Source organism: Hylobates moloch, unplaced genomic scaffold (genome assembly GCF_009828535.3).
Source record: "Hylobates moloch isolate HMO894 unplaced genomic scaffold, HMol_V3 SCAFFOLD_16, whole genome shotgun sequence".
In the NCBI taxonomy this organism is placed as follows: Eukaryota; Metazoa; Chordata; class Mammalia; order Primates; family Hylobatidae; genus Hylobates; species Hylobates moloch.
Window position 1 is genome coordinate 20,255,491 of NW_026652291.1, and position 16,179 is coordinate 20,271,669.

Sequence of the window (16,179 nt, forward strand, 5' to 3'; positions counted from 1 at the left end):
CACATTGCCAAGCCCCTAAATCATGCCCAATAACTTTTGTTGAACAAACTACAATTCCAGAAGTCAAATGCTCTTGACAGAAGCTATTTTCTATGCCCCTATTATGTAGGCCACTCTACGTTTCTGTTGGAGAAGCAGAAACTGTCAGTGAAGTGATTTTGTTAAGGGCCAGAGTGGTAGAGCTGGTGGTAACAAGACCCAATCTTCCTTCCACTAGGTCAGACTGCATTTCCCAATAAAATTTTGCATTCTTTTTGCGAGTTTTCCCCACTGTATTTTAAAAAATGGCTTTTAAACTGATAAACTAAGAAAATAATCCTTTTCTTTTAGAAAAAATAATGAAAATACAGTTGGTCTATATTACTTATTACTTCACTTGGGGGTATGGATGTCTTAAAGACTTCACCAGCTTTCTTACAAAAAGAAAAAAAAGAAGCTATTGCATTTAGAGAAGCAACTACAGTCATTTGCCTCCCACAAAGGCCACTTTAGTGGTAGACTTATATTTCACTGGCATCTTGAATATAGCTAGCCCCCCAGTCTAATAAGTACTGCCAGTACATTCAGAGTCTTCTCTGAGCATGGACAGAGCATTAGATATCAATAACAGTGATATATTCAAATGGGATTTTTGTCCAAAGCCCTTTCATAATCTGGAACGAAGAAAGTGACCTTTCTAGATAAAATGCCCTCATAATTCTCTACTCTAATGTTTTAAACCCAAAGCATAGTGAAGGAAAGTAATTTAATAATACAGCATCTTAAAAAAAAAAACAAGAAATTCCAGCATTCTTGTGTTGCTAGTGAATATGAAGGATAAAATAAAAAGGACCACTGACCTGAAGACACAGAAGACCTTTCCTACTAGATTTTTTTAAAGACTAAAATAGATTGACAATGCTAGGCTTGAGTATATGCAGGGCAAAAAGTGTTGCTACCTACATTTAACATTCTTAGGTTTTTTTTTTTTTCCCTCCCTCTAGTGTAGAAGATGAAATGACAGAAAGTAGAGCATTATAAGAGTCCCAGTTTCTTGCTTCATCTGAGAGGAGTATTTTTTGTAAGCCAAAAAAGAACATTGAATACTTTGCATGCTAGATATTCTGTGGCTCAAGGCTGGTGCATTAGACACTGAAGCCCCAGAATTTGCAGGCTAGAGACAAGTGGAAAGAGCAAAGTGTCCTCAAAGCAGTGCAATAGAAAGACAGGACTCTTTTATTTGTGGCCTGTTTATTCCTTGTCTGCTTTTACTGCTATTCCCAAATACGGATTTTAAAACTTTTAAAGTTACTAGAACATATATGCTTAGGCTTCTCTGCTGTACTCAAGATCTTTCTGCATCTAAGCTTGCAAAATGTGGCAAAAGGAATTTGGAAGCTCTCCTTTCCTCCCTTCTGCTATCCTCTCACGAAGGTTTTCAGACTTATCCAAGCTGAGCTGTTATTTTTGATATCAACCCTCTCTAAAATAACCTTTCAAAGATTTTAAGTGTAAATGAATCACATGAGTTCACATACTCATATAAATGGAATTTTTTCTGCAAAATAAATAACACAAATAAGATTAAAGGATAAAAGTGTTTGGTTTACATTTACTGTGAATGAGATCTGGTCCAAAATGCTTAAAACTAATTCCAGCCACCAGCCATCTGACAAGCTCTCACAACTTCTTCTCTTCTAATTCAAAATTTCCGTTCATTGGCACAAACTTTGGAATCAACTCTTTGGAATGAATTTCTATGAATGGTTTGGCATATTTTTGAATGGTATCTACTGAATGAAGCAACTATATGAGTATAATACACTGCACCTGTTATGAACTGGCTTAAAAAAATACCACCAAGTGCTATAAAAAGGCAATTCTACTGAGTAGGAATGAACATTGATAAGAGATATTAATATTTACAGTCAGGAAACCTGAATTGAGTAGGTGTTACTATACTAAATGAAGTGAATTCGTAAACTTCCAGCAATAGATCATCTTGGAGTGTATCACCAGATAAAAAGAAAACTTTCTCTAGGGCAAGAAACCAATTAATGCTCTATAGTTGGATTTTAGATCTAATATCACCAGATGCTACTGATAAGTTACACTGGAGAATGTGTATGAATAAGTGGGAATAGTTAACTTTTTTTCAATTAAGAATAAGTGGATTGATGTCACTCTACAGGAAAGGAATATGTTACTAGGATTCTACCCCATAGCTGTGCCACATGGTGTCTTCTACGTTGCCCTAAATTAAAAATGTGATGAAGATGCATTTTATTAAAAGCTTAAATTCTTTTATACAATACAGCATTTATCTCTTTCAGATATGGAAATGCCAATTCAAAAGGAAAATAATTACTTGTAGAGAATTCATGGTGTCCTAGTTGATCCTACCTTCTAAACATTCTTCTGATCATTGCTCTTCTCTCCATTTTTACTTCTGCTACATTAATTCAACTTTTAATATTTTCAAAAAGATTAAATCAATAATTTGGCTCTTTGGAGCTGCCAAAATACTCTTTTCTAAAATCAAATTGTATCCCTTCCTGTATTATATCCTTTAGTAGCTCCTCCAATGTCTCAAGGGTAATATCTGCACTTTTTATCTTTTGGTTTTTGGACCATCCCTATGCTAGACACGCTAATGTTCCCCCAAAGAAGTCTGCACTCTGATCCCCAGAGCCCATAAATATGTCACCTTATATGGCAAAAGGGTCTTGACTTGGTTATCCTGAATGATCCAGGTGAGTCCAGTGTAATCACAAGGCTCCTAGTAAGTGAGAAGCAAAAAGCTCAAAATGAAAAAGGAGATTTACCATTTGAACCAGCCATCCCATTACTGGGTATATACCCAAAGAATTGTAAATCATGCTGCTATAAAGACACATGCACACGTATGTTTATTGTGGCACTATTCACAATAGCAAAGACTTGGAACCAACCCAAATGTCCATCAGTGATAGACTAGATTAAGAAAATGTGGCACATATACACCATGGAATACTATGCAGCCATAAAAAAGGATGAGTTCATGTCCTTTGTAGGGACATGGATGAAGCTGGAAACCATCATTCTCAGCAAACTATCGCAAGGACAAAAAACCAAACACTGCATGTTCTCACTCATAAGTGGGAACTGAACAATGAGAACACCTGGACACAGGAAGGGGAACATCACACACCGGAGCCTGTTGTGGGGTTGGGGGAGGGGGCAGGGATAGCATTAGGAGATATACCTAATGCAAATGACAAGTTAATGGGTGCAGCACACTGACATGGCACATGTATACCTATGTAACAAACCTGCACGTTGTGCACATGTGCCCTAGAACTTAAAGTATAATTTTAAAAAAAAAGAAAAAGGAGATTTGACAACAGAACCAGTTTGGAGTAATGTACTTTGAAGATGCAGAAAAGAGCCCAAAGCCAAGGAACGACGAAGGTCTCTGGAAGCTGGAAAAGGCAAAAAAATAAATTCCTTCCTGAAGCCTCCAGAGGCATGAAGCTTTGCTAACACCTTGATTTTGGACTTCTGACCTTCCAGAACTGTGAGAGAATACACATTTGTGTTGTTTTGGGCCACTAACTTTGTAGTAATTAATTATAACATCAGGAGGAAGCTAATAGAATGTCTAGGAGCTGGGACACCACGGGTGCTCAATACATATTAGATAAATGAATGAAAAAATTAATGAAGCGCATCAGTATCCATAAAACCTTGTTTCTTTATGGTTTTCTCTTAAGTGTTGGTGTATTGGATGGCAATTCTGTGAGTAAGATTACAATGAAATAGAGGTTTCCACCCCTGGAGAAATACGTGCTTTCAAGCTGCAATTTGAATATTTGACATGGAAAGTCTAGATATTGTATTTATCACAGAGATGTATGAGGCATATAAATACACATTGTGATTGAGAGTGCATTCTCTAGAGTCAGCCTGCCTGGATTCAAATTCTAGTTCTACTGCTAACTGGCTACATAGCCCTATGCAATGTTTTCAACCAAGTTATGCCTTAGTTTTCTCTCTATTTAATTCCCACATAAGAAGGATTTTATGAGAATTAAATAAAATAAAACATAAGGAATATAAAACTGTGTCTGGCTTATAGTAAGCACTCAATACATTTTAAGTCTTATTATTATTATCCCTGTTATTATTGTTATTTTTAGGGTTTGTTCTATAGGACTCTAATCACATTTTGGTTTTCAAAAGTGTTAAGAATTCAGTTGTACTTATTCAACAAACACTCCCTCTGGATATATTTTCATCTAATGGCTTGACAGTTGCTTGTATATAGGCCATATTCTGAAATTATGTTTTTCAATAATAAAGGTGATATCATTTTGATGTTACAATTTACCACTTGGGTGCAGTAAAATGGAAATATATTCCCAGTAAATTATTTATAGTGTTTACCATTTGAATTATTCAAAGGAGAGGAAGTTGAGTAAATAATAAGACTAGCATTCATATCTAGTCTTACTATCCCTGACCGAACATACTGACTTAAGCAGGATTGTTAAATGAAACATTGTTTAAATGGAAAGTGAAACCCTTGATAGCCACAAAGATTTCAAACAAAAAATTTTCTATGGACAGCTTTCTTTTTATGAATACAATGAGACAATATTTGTATTATTGTTTTTAACCTAGTGTTTATGAGTTTGGGGTTTGGCAGTTTTCCTAACTATTGTTCTGTCCCTGATTGAAAACCTGGAATTCATCTAGTTTACATGACTTGTTCCATTCAGATATAACAGTCTCTGCAGTGTTTGATTTTACTGGTTTAGGTCATTCACGCTGCTGCTGGTGGGGCTGCGTATGGCAACATAAAATGAACACACGATTAACTTTTACTAAGTTACAGACATTGACAGTGAAATGTAAACCATCATATATACTACTCAGATTCAGTTAGTTAAAGAAGACCCCATAAAAACAGCTTGAGTCTGTCTGTTCATTTTTGTTTTGTTTTTCTTTTATAAAATAAATACTTTTAAGAAATACATTTTAAGCCTTAATGTATACTGATGTGTTTACATATGCATATTAGTGTTCTTGTACAGAACTGCTATTCTCTCGACCACATTGCCAAATAAGAAATAGCTATACCTAAACTTTCCAGATTTTTCTTTGATAGAATTATTTTTTCAACCTCATGTATGCAGGACTTAACTAGGTCTGACATTTGATACAAGCCCATGTTTTCAGTGGAAACTATATTTTTATGTAAATCTGTTAATTAAAATTTATTATTACTCTTCTTTTTTGAACACATTATTTTATCCATTGTTCATTTATTTATTCAATCGTCACTCTTATCTTTTCCAACTTTACACTAAATATTAGACATACACTGACAGTGTCACAAAACCCTGAAGTCAAAAGATCTTACTGTGTTATACCGTTCTCTTTATACTGCATTACCAAATAAATTATCTTTGCCACATAAATTTTACTTTTGCTATACCGAATCAATGTGGGTTGTAGAGAAGCCATTTGGAAAAACACTTGGATTAGAATAATTTTAGGTTTTCTGGTCTGTTGCATACCAAGCAAAGGAAGGTAATTAGCTCTGTGCACCCTGTACATCACAGGAACATATTTACATAAGAAAATAAACCAAGATGCTTAAAGAAGCAAATACTGTTTCAGTTACCATATTAATCAGCTTGAAATATAGTTTGTTCATATTCTTCTTAGCGTAAAAGTATTCAACGTCAACTTACATGTGATTAAATCAACTATGTTCAATAAACATTTATTAACATCTGCTGTGTTCAAGGCATTTTGCTGAGTGTTACATGCCATAGCCACCAGATCTTAGTAAAACTTGCAATTGGAATATGGGGTTTTGAGAAATGATAGAATAAGAAAAGTAGAGAAAAACAAGGTTAGAAGATAGGTTTAAGTAATATGCTTTGTGTTTTCAATGTAGTATTGGCTGGGAGAATAGGGAAAAGGACCTTAGTGACATGGGTCTCTTTGGATAATTAGCATTTTAGTGCTCTACACGTTCAGAGAAACTTCTCTAGTAACAAACTATAGAAATGATGCCTGAAAATATAGTCTTGGATAATTAGCATTTTAATGACTGAGATAGAAAGGTGAAGTAGATGGTATTTGATATGGTTTGGCTGTGTCTCCACCCAAATCTCACCTTGAACTGTAATAATCCCCACATGTTGAGGGTAAGGCCAGGTGGAGATAATTGAAGCATAAGGGCAGTTTCCCCCATACTGTTCTCATGGTAGTGAATAAGTCTCAGGAGATCTGACGGTTACATAAATGGGAATTCCCCTGCACAAGCTCTCTCCTGTCTGCCGCCATGTAAGACGTGACTTTGTTCCTTAATCGCTTTCCGTCATGATTGTGAGGCCTCCCCAGCTATGTGGAACTGTGAGTTTATGAAACCTTTTTCCTTTATAAATTATCCAGTCTCAAATGTGTCTTTATTAGCAGCGTGAGAACAGACTAATACAGTATTGCAGTGAAAATATTCACCACTTCTCCATACTGGGCCAGTACATGGAGCGGTATTATACTCCTTACTCCATTTAGGTTAGATTTTGTCAAATAACTGCCTTTTGTTAATAAAATGTTCACCATTTCCAAGAAAAAGCTTTCAGAGTCCCACTATCTCTCTGTTCCTTCTGCCAAGTGACTGTTGTGTTCTAGAGAGGAGTTGCTCTATTCGCTTATTCTGAGAATGGAGGGGCAAGGAACAAAGCCACAGGCAAACATGATAAGCAGGAATGTGAGTGGGAAATATACCTCTGTGGTTTTAACCCACTAAGGTTTGGAATCTATTCCTTACTAGAGAAAAATGTAGTTTAAACTGACTGATACAGGGACAGGACATTCTGGAAGATGCTACAAACACACACAGAAGGCATAGAGACAGAAAATTAAACAGCATTTGATTTAGAGACAAAGAGAGTAAGGGAATTGTGCATAGAAGTGTAGTTTCTATTCACACTGCAGAGGACCCTATGAGTCTGGATGCTAGAACTAGTAGTAGTTAATAACTAACTTAATAGGCAATAGGTAAATACTAGATGATTAAGCTAGAAAAATGGCTTCTTAGAGCTATACTTCAAGAAATATTTCTCTGACAGCTGAATGTAGGAGGTATTGTGAACAGAAATGGGAAGTAGATTTTTGGAAAGACTATTCACTTGGCTATATTTACTAAGCACATCTCCTGTGTCAGACGTTGAGAGGGGCATAGGTGGTAGAATGAAGAAGCGATCCTTGCTTTCCCAAAAGTTACATTTTAGTACACAAGACAGCTATTAAACAATAAAACAAGTAAATAATATAATTTCCTACTGTTAAAAGTGCTAGGAAAAAAACAGAATGTTATGATAGTGAATGATAGAGAAAATTTACTCGGGACCATAAGGACAGCTACTCAATGGCTTCTTAAGCAAATAATATCAGAGGAATGGCTAAAACAGAAGGTGCTAATTGGAACCAATGGGAATTGCAAGGTTGCAATGACTGTGAAAGGCATTGTGAGGATAAATTCTGCAGACTGATTTGTTAATTTATTTAGTCCAAAGGATAAAAGAAAAAGATGATGCCAATATGACTGATTTTTGGGGCCTAGATGACTAGGGACTTAGTAGACCCTTCAGTAGAAATAACTATGTTGGGAAAAAGTTTTTAAGAGGAAAAGAGACTACTGGGTGACCATTAGTATGAACCTAAAATACAAATATGAAGGAAAGATAGGAATGTCCAATGGACAATGGGCAACGTAGGTTTGGAACTGGAGAGAGAGCCTGTGGTTAGGAATATTGACTTGAAAATTGAAACTTTGGTTAAATATTAAATATCTAAGGTAGACTGAAGCTTGAAGTTGAGTATTTGGTAGGCTGGGGAATAAACGTATTTGAAAAGTTGTTAGAGAGGCTAAAGGTAAAACCTGTATGGTATAAAATAGAGTTTATTTGTGTTAGCCTGTCATTTGAAAAGTCAAGAAGTGCAGCCAAAAGAACTTAGCTTACTACAATCTGGGCTCTGACTATCTCCATTGTTGTGCTCCTGAACAAGATGTCTTATTTCTCAGTCAGTCTTATCATCCATAAAATGGAGATAATAAGTTGCATCTTGATTGGTGCTGGGTCTGAATGTTCGTGTCCCCCTCAAATTTGTATGTTAAAATAACCCCCAAGGTGATGGTATTAGGAGGTGGGGATTTGGGGGAAGGGATTAGGTCATGAGGGTAGACTCCTTATGAATGGAATTCATGCCCTTACAAAAGAGGCCCCAGAGAGCTACCTGGCCCCTTCCACCATGTGAAGACACAGCAAGAAATTGGCAGTCTGTATCTGGAAGAGGGCCCTCACCAGAACATGACCATGCTGGCACCCTGATCTTGGACTTCCTAGCCTTTAGAACTGTGATAAATATGTTTCTGTTGTTATAAGCTACCCAGTCTATGGTGTTTTCTTACACCCGCCTGAATAGACTAAGGCAGTTGGAAATTTGGGGGAGAATTAAATGACATGACTTATTGAAGTATCTCTCGTAGGCTAAGTGTTACTTTCTATTTCCAACATTGTTATCCAGGACTTCCTCATGTTCATCCAATATATCAACAGTTATTTAGGAATCTTACATTATCTGAATCATGTCAGAATCCCTTTCATAAGACTCAATTTTAGTCCTATCATTTTTTCTATAAAATATTTTCTGACTATCCCAGCCTCTTCTTAATTGCTGTACCATATATTGTCTATCTTTGTCATTGGCTCACAATTTAACTTTTAGGTCCTGATTCCTTTCCAGATTACAAGTCACTTGCATACAAATGTTGTCTCACATATTTTGAATTCCAGTGACTTTCATGTTATCCCATCTACAGTGGGAACTTTTAAAAAATAAATATCTCTATTGATGATATTTTTAATATATTAGAAGTTCTTTCATCTAACCGAAACAGGACCTGTAGTTAGAGAAATAATAAAAAAATACTATCATAGGTGAAACTTATATAAAATGTAACACATATACCATAACAAGTTTATGTCAGCTTTAAACAAGACCTGCAAAGTGTGCCAGGAAGGCAGTCTTCAATAGGTAAACCCTAGCACGGGTGCTGTTTATTTCCCCAGTGTGGTGTCTGTGAATGCTGACTGAGTTTGAACAGCAAGGAATGAATGTATAATAATATATTACATGTCACTTGAGCTGAAAACTTCAGCATGACTATTGACTCTTCACTTTTTAAAAATTCTGTCCCCATGTCTGATAATCACATACTTCTTAATTTTCCATTTCAACGTACATTACCCTCATATAAACACTTATTACCTAACTCTAAGATCATCACCACTGCAATGTGACTGGTCTCCTCACATCCAGTATCTCCCTTCTATTCGTTGTCCACATTGAGGCTTTTCAAATCATTGAGTATTAAAGTTGATGCATCTTCCCAGCTTTTATCATCCTCTTTGCTTTGAGAACGAACCCTGATACACTGACACGCCAGTTCTGTGTGTCTTTGGACTTCAAGCCAGATACGATTATGGGTCCAAGTACGGACTCTTATCTCAAACTGAGGCCAAAAAGTAACCTCTTTCAGGGACTTAAAATTAGACAAAGACATCAAAACTGCGAGCCACTAGTGGCTGTCATTGTTAATGTCTCCCTTTCAGGTGAGAAGTTGTGCCAGGAAGATCTTTCAGTGTAGGTAGCCAAAACTGTCTAGTTCTTCCCCTTTCCTAGGCTTCATTTCTCAATTCTTCACTTCTTTTCCTCTTAAGTTAGCTAGAGCCAGTTTCCTTATTTGCAACCCCATGAATACTCTGCATTTGTTTATACTGTGTAATGTAAGCATAGTTATAATTGTGCTGTTCTCATCATAGGTGTTAAATAACTTGTCTTCCATTTAAAAAATTTTAACAATTCTTAGCCAGAATATTAAGACTTTCCATCCTCTTCTTTAAAGCTTTAGTGTGACCTTATTCCCTTCACTCTCATTCACACGTTTTATTTAATTATTACCATGTGTGAGTCTAATATGACCCTACAGAGATGTTGTTCAGAGTGTGAGTCCTGGCGTCATGTAGCCCAAACCAAAACCCTTGTTTTCCAACTTACTAGCTGAATGACCATGACAAGCATTATAAATTCTCTGTGCGTGAAGTTCTTAATCCCTCAAATGGGGATAACAATGATGGCACCTACTCATAGTGTCATTATAAAGATCAAGTAGTTAATATTCACAAGGATTAGTTCCTGGTACATATTCTAAGTTTAATAAATGTTTCTATGATGATTATTTGTTGTTCCTGAACTATACTTGATATCTTTCACCCTCTGAATTTCTTCCCATTGTCTTCCTCTATTTCTAAACAGACTAGTAATATCTATTGCTCAAATCCAGCCCAAATGACACCTCCTCCAAAGAATCTCCCTGAGCTGCCAAATCTAACTGATCTCTCCTATGAAACTTTCATGGTACTTCATCACACTGTATTAGTCTGTTCTCATGCTGCTAATAAAGACATGCCCAAGATTGGGTAATTTATAAAGGAAAGAGGTTGAATGGGCTCACAGTTCCACATGGCTGGGGAGGCCTTACAATCATCTTACAATCATGGCAGAAGGCAAAGGAAAAGCAAAGGCACGTTTTACATGGCGGCAGGCAAGAGAACTTGTGCAGGGGAACTCCCATTTATGAAAAGTCAGATCTCCTGAGACTTGTTCACTACCATGAGAACAGTTTGGTTGGAAACCACCCCCATAATTCAGTTATCTCTACCTGGCCCCACCCTTGACATATGGAGATTGTTACAATTCAAGATGAGATTTGTGGGGAGCACAGAGCCAAACCATATCACATATCTAATATTTCCTCTGTTCCTGCTGCAGAACAATTTCTGCATTGTATCCTGCTTTATCGTTGTTATATGTGCATATTCCTTATTTTTTTATTCATAGTCTTTAAACTCAGAGGGGTCCATGTCTCTGCCTTGTGTTCTCCACACATAGCACAATGAAGTGAATTTCACAGGTTCAAAATAAATGTTTGCTAAAAGAATAGCAAGAGAGTAATACTTCACATTTTACCCTCATTCCAGAGAATGTGTATAAGTAGCATCTCTTTTTGATAAAGAGGGAGAAAGAAAGTGTTTGATAATGAGAAAGAAAGTGTATAAGTAGCATCTCTTTTTGATAAAGGAGGGAAATGACTGGCTCAAGTATATTTAATTATTTGGTTACGCATCAGGGACTGAAGATCTGATGCTGATGACTTCTCCCTGTCTACATGGTTCTGATCCATTCCATTTCTGAGCATAGCCTTTTGTCCAGCTAACACACACTTAGGTATGGTGAGGAATTGGGGGAGTAGTGTTATTGTGATTGGTATTCAGCCTTGAACATAAATTTTCCATTTTAAATGTACATTTGAACAGACTCTTTAGAAGACTGTGGAGAAAGGTTGTCCTAAAGAGAGAAAGTGAAAATAGGTTTGCTGTACGTCATGAAGAAAGTTCACATAGTTGTTCTTCTTTAACCTTTCCTTCTAGGATTACCAGGGTTGGACATGTAGGAAAAGGCATTGTCAACTCAGTGGGAGATTAAAAGAAAGTTGTGCCAGTTAGGGCCTATGAGTACAGTTTCTAATTAACCCAGGTGTAAAGAGATTTACAGGTCAAAACTAAACTCATGAATAGGGTGACATGAAGTTTAGCCTGCCCACTATACATACATTCATATTACTGAAATCTTTTTCTTTCTTAGCACTACAGTGTGTCTAATTTGATGAGAAAATAAAATCACAAAATTTATGATCTTTTTGGCTCCTCAGCTGACCTTTTTCCTTATGAATGTTTTTCAGTGGGAGTTTTGGGCAAAACAAAAGTCGGAAAGAAATATTCCATTATCTTTCATCGCGTTTTATTTAAATATTATTGGAGACATATGTCAAAATAAGAGGAAACAGGATATATAAATATCTCACTGCTCCCAGAATGTAGGCACAGTTCAGAAAAGATGAACTCAAAACTAATAAGCTAACTAGCTTATTATTGAATCAAAAACTTACACTCTAATTAAATATAAATAAACATATGGACTGTAATGTTGAACTTTGCCCTTGATTGACCTACTTTAAAAGGAAGATGTCTCATATCTTTGATGTCTGCTAACATCTTTTTATTATTGGGTTGCTAGAAATTTCCTTTTTAGAGATCCACTAACTTTAATTAAAAATCTTTCTTATTTTCTTCTTTATTTTTCATTATCCCCAATTTGCCCACAGATCTCTACTTGTGATACCACTATTTTACGTTACCCTGACTAAAACTTCATCATGCATGGGTATTTCCATGCTGATGATATTTTATAGGTCTCATATTCTGTTATGAATCTAGTAATCTTAGCTGCGCAATTGTCTAAGCAACCAGAAGCTTGAAATCATTATGTTGTGACAAAACCTTAACTTGCTCCTTAAGTTATGATTGAACACTGATTTATTCCTCAGGTATCATTGCTATGGCACAGCAGTCTCTAATTGATATAGATAAAAGTAGAGCTCACTCAAATCTTGGAGGAGAGGGATGGGTTCCTGGTGACAAGCAAGAGGGATGTCCTACAAGAGTAGATTCAGAGGAGTGAGAATATTAATAACATTAAGGTTCTATCTCTGCTTACCCCATTGCTATGTCACCTCAGTTTTCTTTTCCCTGAGTAACCATGAATTAAAATCAGTCACCTATATTTATATAGCATAAAAATGAAAAGGATCTCATTTTCTCTTCTTATCTTTAACAGCTGCTTAATGGAGATAATCAGTATTATAAAAAGTATTGCTACTGTTTGCCAAATAAACAATTTCATGATCATCAGCCTTAACTATAAACCTAAAGTCTAGGTACAACATAGAGATAAGAAAAAAATACCCTATATGAATCTTTGAAATTTGTAGCAAAAATAAATTAAATAAAAATGAATCATAAAAGCCCTATGGAGGGTCAACAGAAAAGCAGAAGCAATGGGTTGTTTTGGTTCACTTAAAAAATAAGAAATCACGGGGCTGGGCGCTGTGGCTCACGCCTGTAATCCCAGCACTTTGGGAGGCCGAGGTGGGCGGATCACAAGGTCAGGAGTTTGAGACCAGCCTGGCCAACATGGTGAAACCCCGTCTCTACTAAAGATACAAAAATTAGCTGGGCATGATGGTGCACACCTGTAATCCCAGCTACTCGGGAGGCTGAGGCAGGAGAATTACTTGAACCAGGAGGTAGAGGTTGCAGTGAGCCAAGATCGTGCCACTGCACTCCAGCCCAGGTGACAGAGCAAGACTTCATCTCAAAAATAAATAAATAAATAAGAAATCACTAGTTGAACCAAAAAAATTTTACCAGATATAAATGATGGAAATAAGACACAAGAAAATTCAATACATTTTACTTAAGTATGTATTTAATTCAGTAAATTCCATCAAAAGATGTGTATGTCATGTCATGATCATATTTATTTCCATTTTCCCTGCTAAATTATTTGTTGCATAACTACAGTCACAGATTTGCATGTGGTTTATGACAGAATGAAGAAGTAGAGTGACACTGGTAAATGTGTACAGAGCAAAAGCAGATTTCTCAGGCCAAATGAAATATTTATCTATAACTATGTGCAAGGCCAGATCCATAAGGCTTCAAAATTTTGGATCTCAATGCTGAGAGATCATTTCAGAAGACTCTGTGAAATCAGCAGCATATGCCTTTTTAATTCTTTCTAAAAAAAAAAAAGACCACTCTATCTGTTACTTCTCAGAAACACACACCCAAATACTCAACAAATGGGTCTTGGATTTATTCAGCTAATACTGTAGAAGAATGGTATTGCATAAATAAACCACAGCACCCTGATCTCAAGCAGCCTAAGCTAATCATGGGTCCTGCCAAATTCAATATATAAATAAATAAAAGCAAACAGAACAGCAAACAAATATTCAATGAGATATAATTCAACCTTTTAATTAAGGTTTTTTAAAAAAGTACATTGTCCTCAGGCAAACTTATAAAAAAATTCGATTTCCTCCTGGCAAATTTATAAGGGGGGGGAAGAAAGAATTTTTTAAGACTTCATGGTGGGAGTCACCACATTTAGGAATTTGCTGAAGCCATGATTCCAAAACAATGAGAGCTTTTAACAAAATCCAGATTTTTAGGACACATCCAAGACTAATAGTAGTCAATTCTGAACTTCAGTTTCCTCTATAAATCGTCCATTTGACAGCTTCATTTGTAAATCTAATATCCCACTCAGCCTCAGCAGGTGATTTTTGAACCCTCTCTGGGATGGTTAATACTGAATGTTAACTTGATTGGATTGAGGGATACAGAGTATTAATCCTGGGTGTGTCAGTGTGGACGTTGCCTTAAAGAGATTAACATTTGAGTCAGTGGGCTGGGGAAGGCAGAGCCACCCTTAACCTGATGAGCACAATCTAATCAGTTTCTAGCAAGTATAAAGCAGGCAGAAAAATGTGAAAAGGTGAGATGACAGGCCTAGCCACGCAGCCTACATCTTTCTCCTGTGCTGGATGCTTCCTGTCCTCAAACATCCGACTCCAGGTTATTCAGTTTTGGGACTCGGACTGGCCCTCTTTGCTCTTCAGGTTGCAGACAGCCTATTGTGGGACCTTGTTATCATGTAAGTTAATACTTAATAAACTCCTATATATATATATAAATATATATGGATATATATAAATATATGTGGATATATATAAAAATATATATGGAGATATATACATATATATATATATATATATATATATATATATATATCTCCTATTAGTTCTGTGTCTCTAAGAGAACCCTGACTTTAGCACCACAACCCCTTTCTAGGACATCCATGAAGGACAGTGGTGAAGTGAAGGGAAATCTCAGTGGGCAGAACTTTGAGCAGTGCACCTGGTTGTGCACTTTCCATGGAAGGAGAAATGGCCAGATGTGTGATTATATACTGATTCATGGGCTGTAGCCGATGGTTAGGCTGGATGGTCAGGGATTTGGAAGAAGCATGATTGGAAAATTGGTGACAAAGTAATTTGGGGAAGAGCTATGTGGATGGACCTCTCTGAATGGTCAAAAACTGTGAAGATATTTGTATCCCATGTGAGTGCTCACCAATGGGTGACCCCAGCAGAGGCGGATTTTAATAATCAAGTGGATATGATGACCCATTCTGTGGATACCACTCAGCCTCTTTCCCCAGCCACCCCTGTCATTGCCCATTGGGCCCATGAACAAAGTGGCCGTGGTGGCAGGGATGGAGGTTACGCATGGGCTCAGCAACATGGACTTATGCTCATCAAGACTGACCTCGCTACAGCCACTGCTGAGTGCGCAATTTGCCTGCAGAAGGGACCAACACTGAGCCCTCGATATGGTACCATTTCTTGGGGTGATCAGCCAGCTACCTGGTGACAGGTTGATTATATTGGACCTCTTCCATCATGGAAAGGACACTGTAACCGCAACTTACTCTGGATATGGATTTGCCTGTCCTGCATACAGTGCTTCTGCCAAGACTACCATCCACGGACTCAAGGGATGCCTTATCCACCCTCATGATATTCCACACAGCATTGCCTCTGACCAAGGCACTCACTTTACAGCTAAAGAAGTGCAGCAGGGGGTTCATGTTAATGGAATTCACTGGTCTTACCCTGTTCCCCATCATCCTGAAGCAGCTGGATTAATAGAACGGTGGAATGGCCTTTTGAAGTCACAATTACAATGCCAACTAGGTGACAATACTTTGCAGGGCTGAGGCAAAGTTCTCCAGAAGGCTGTGTATGCTCTGAATCAGCATTCAGTACATGGTACTGTTTCTCTCATAGCCAGGATTCACAGGTCCAGGAATCAAGGGGTGGAAGTGGAAGTGGCGCCACTCACCATCACCCCTAGTGATCCTCTAGCAAAATTTTTGCTTCCTGTTCCCATGACATTACATTCTGCTGGCCTAGAGGTCTTAATTCCAGAGGGAGGAATGCGGCCACGAGAAGACACAACAACAATCCCATCAAACTGGATGTTAAGATTGCCACCTGGACACCTTGTGCTCTTCCCACCTTTAAATCAACAGGCTAAAAAGGGAGTTACAGTGTTGGCTGAGGTGATTGACCCAGACTATCATGATGAAAGCATAGGCTGCTATTTTGCA

At 37.2% G+C, this 16,179-nt stretch overlaps 1 pseudogene; it reads right to left on the minus strand.

Moving 5' to 3' along the window:
* Window positions 1–5,982: 5,982 nt before the first annotated feature.
* LOC116456511 (small nucleolar RNA U3) lies at window positions 5,983–6,061 on the minus strand (annotated as a pseudogene).
* Window positions 6,062–16,179: the final 10,118 nt, after the last annotated feature.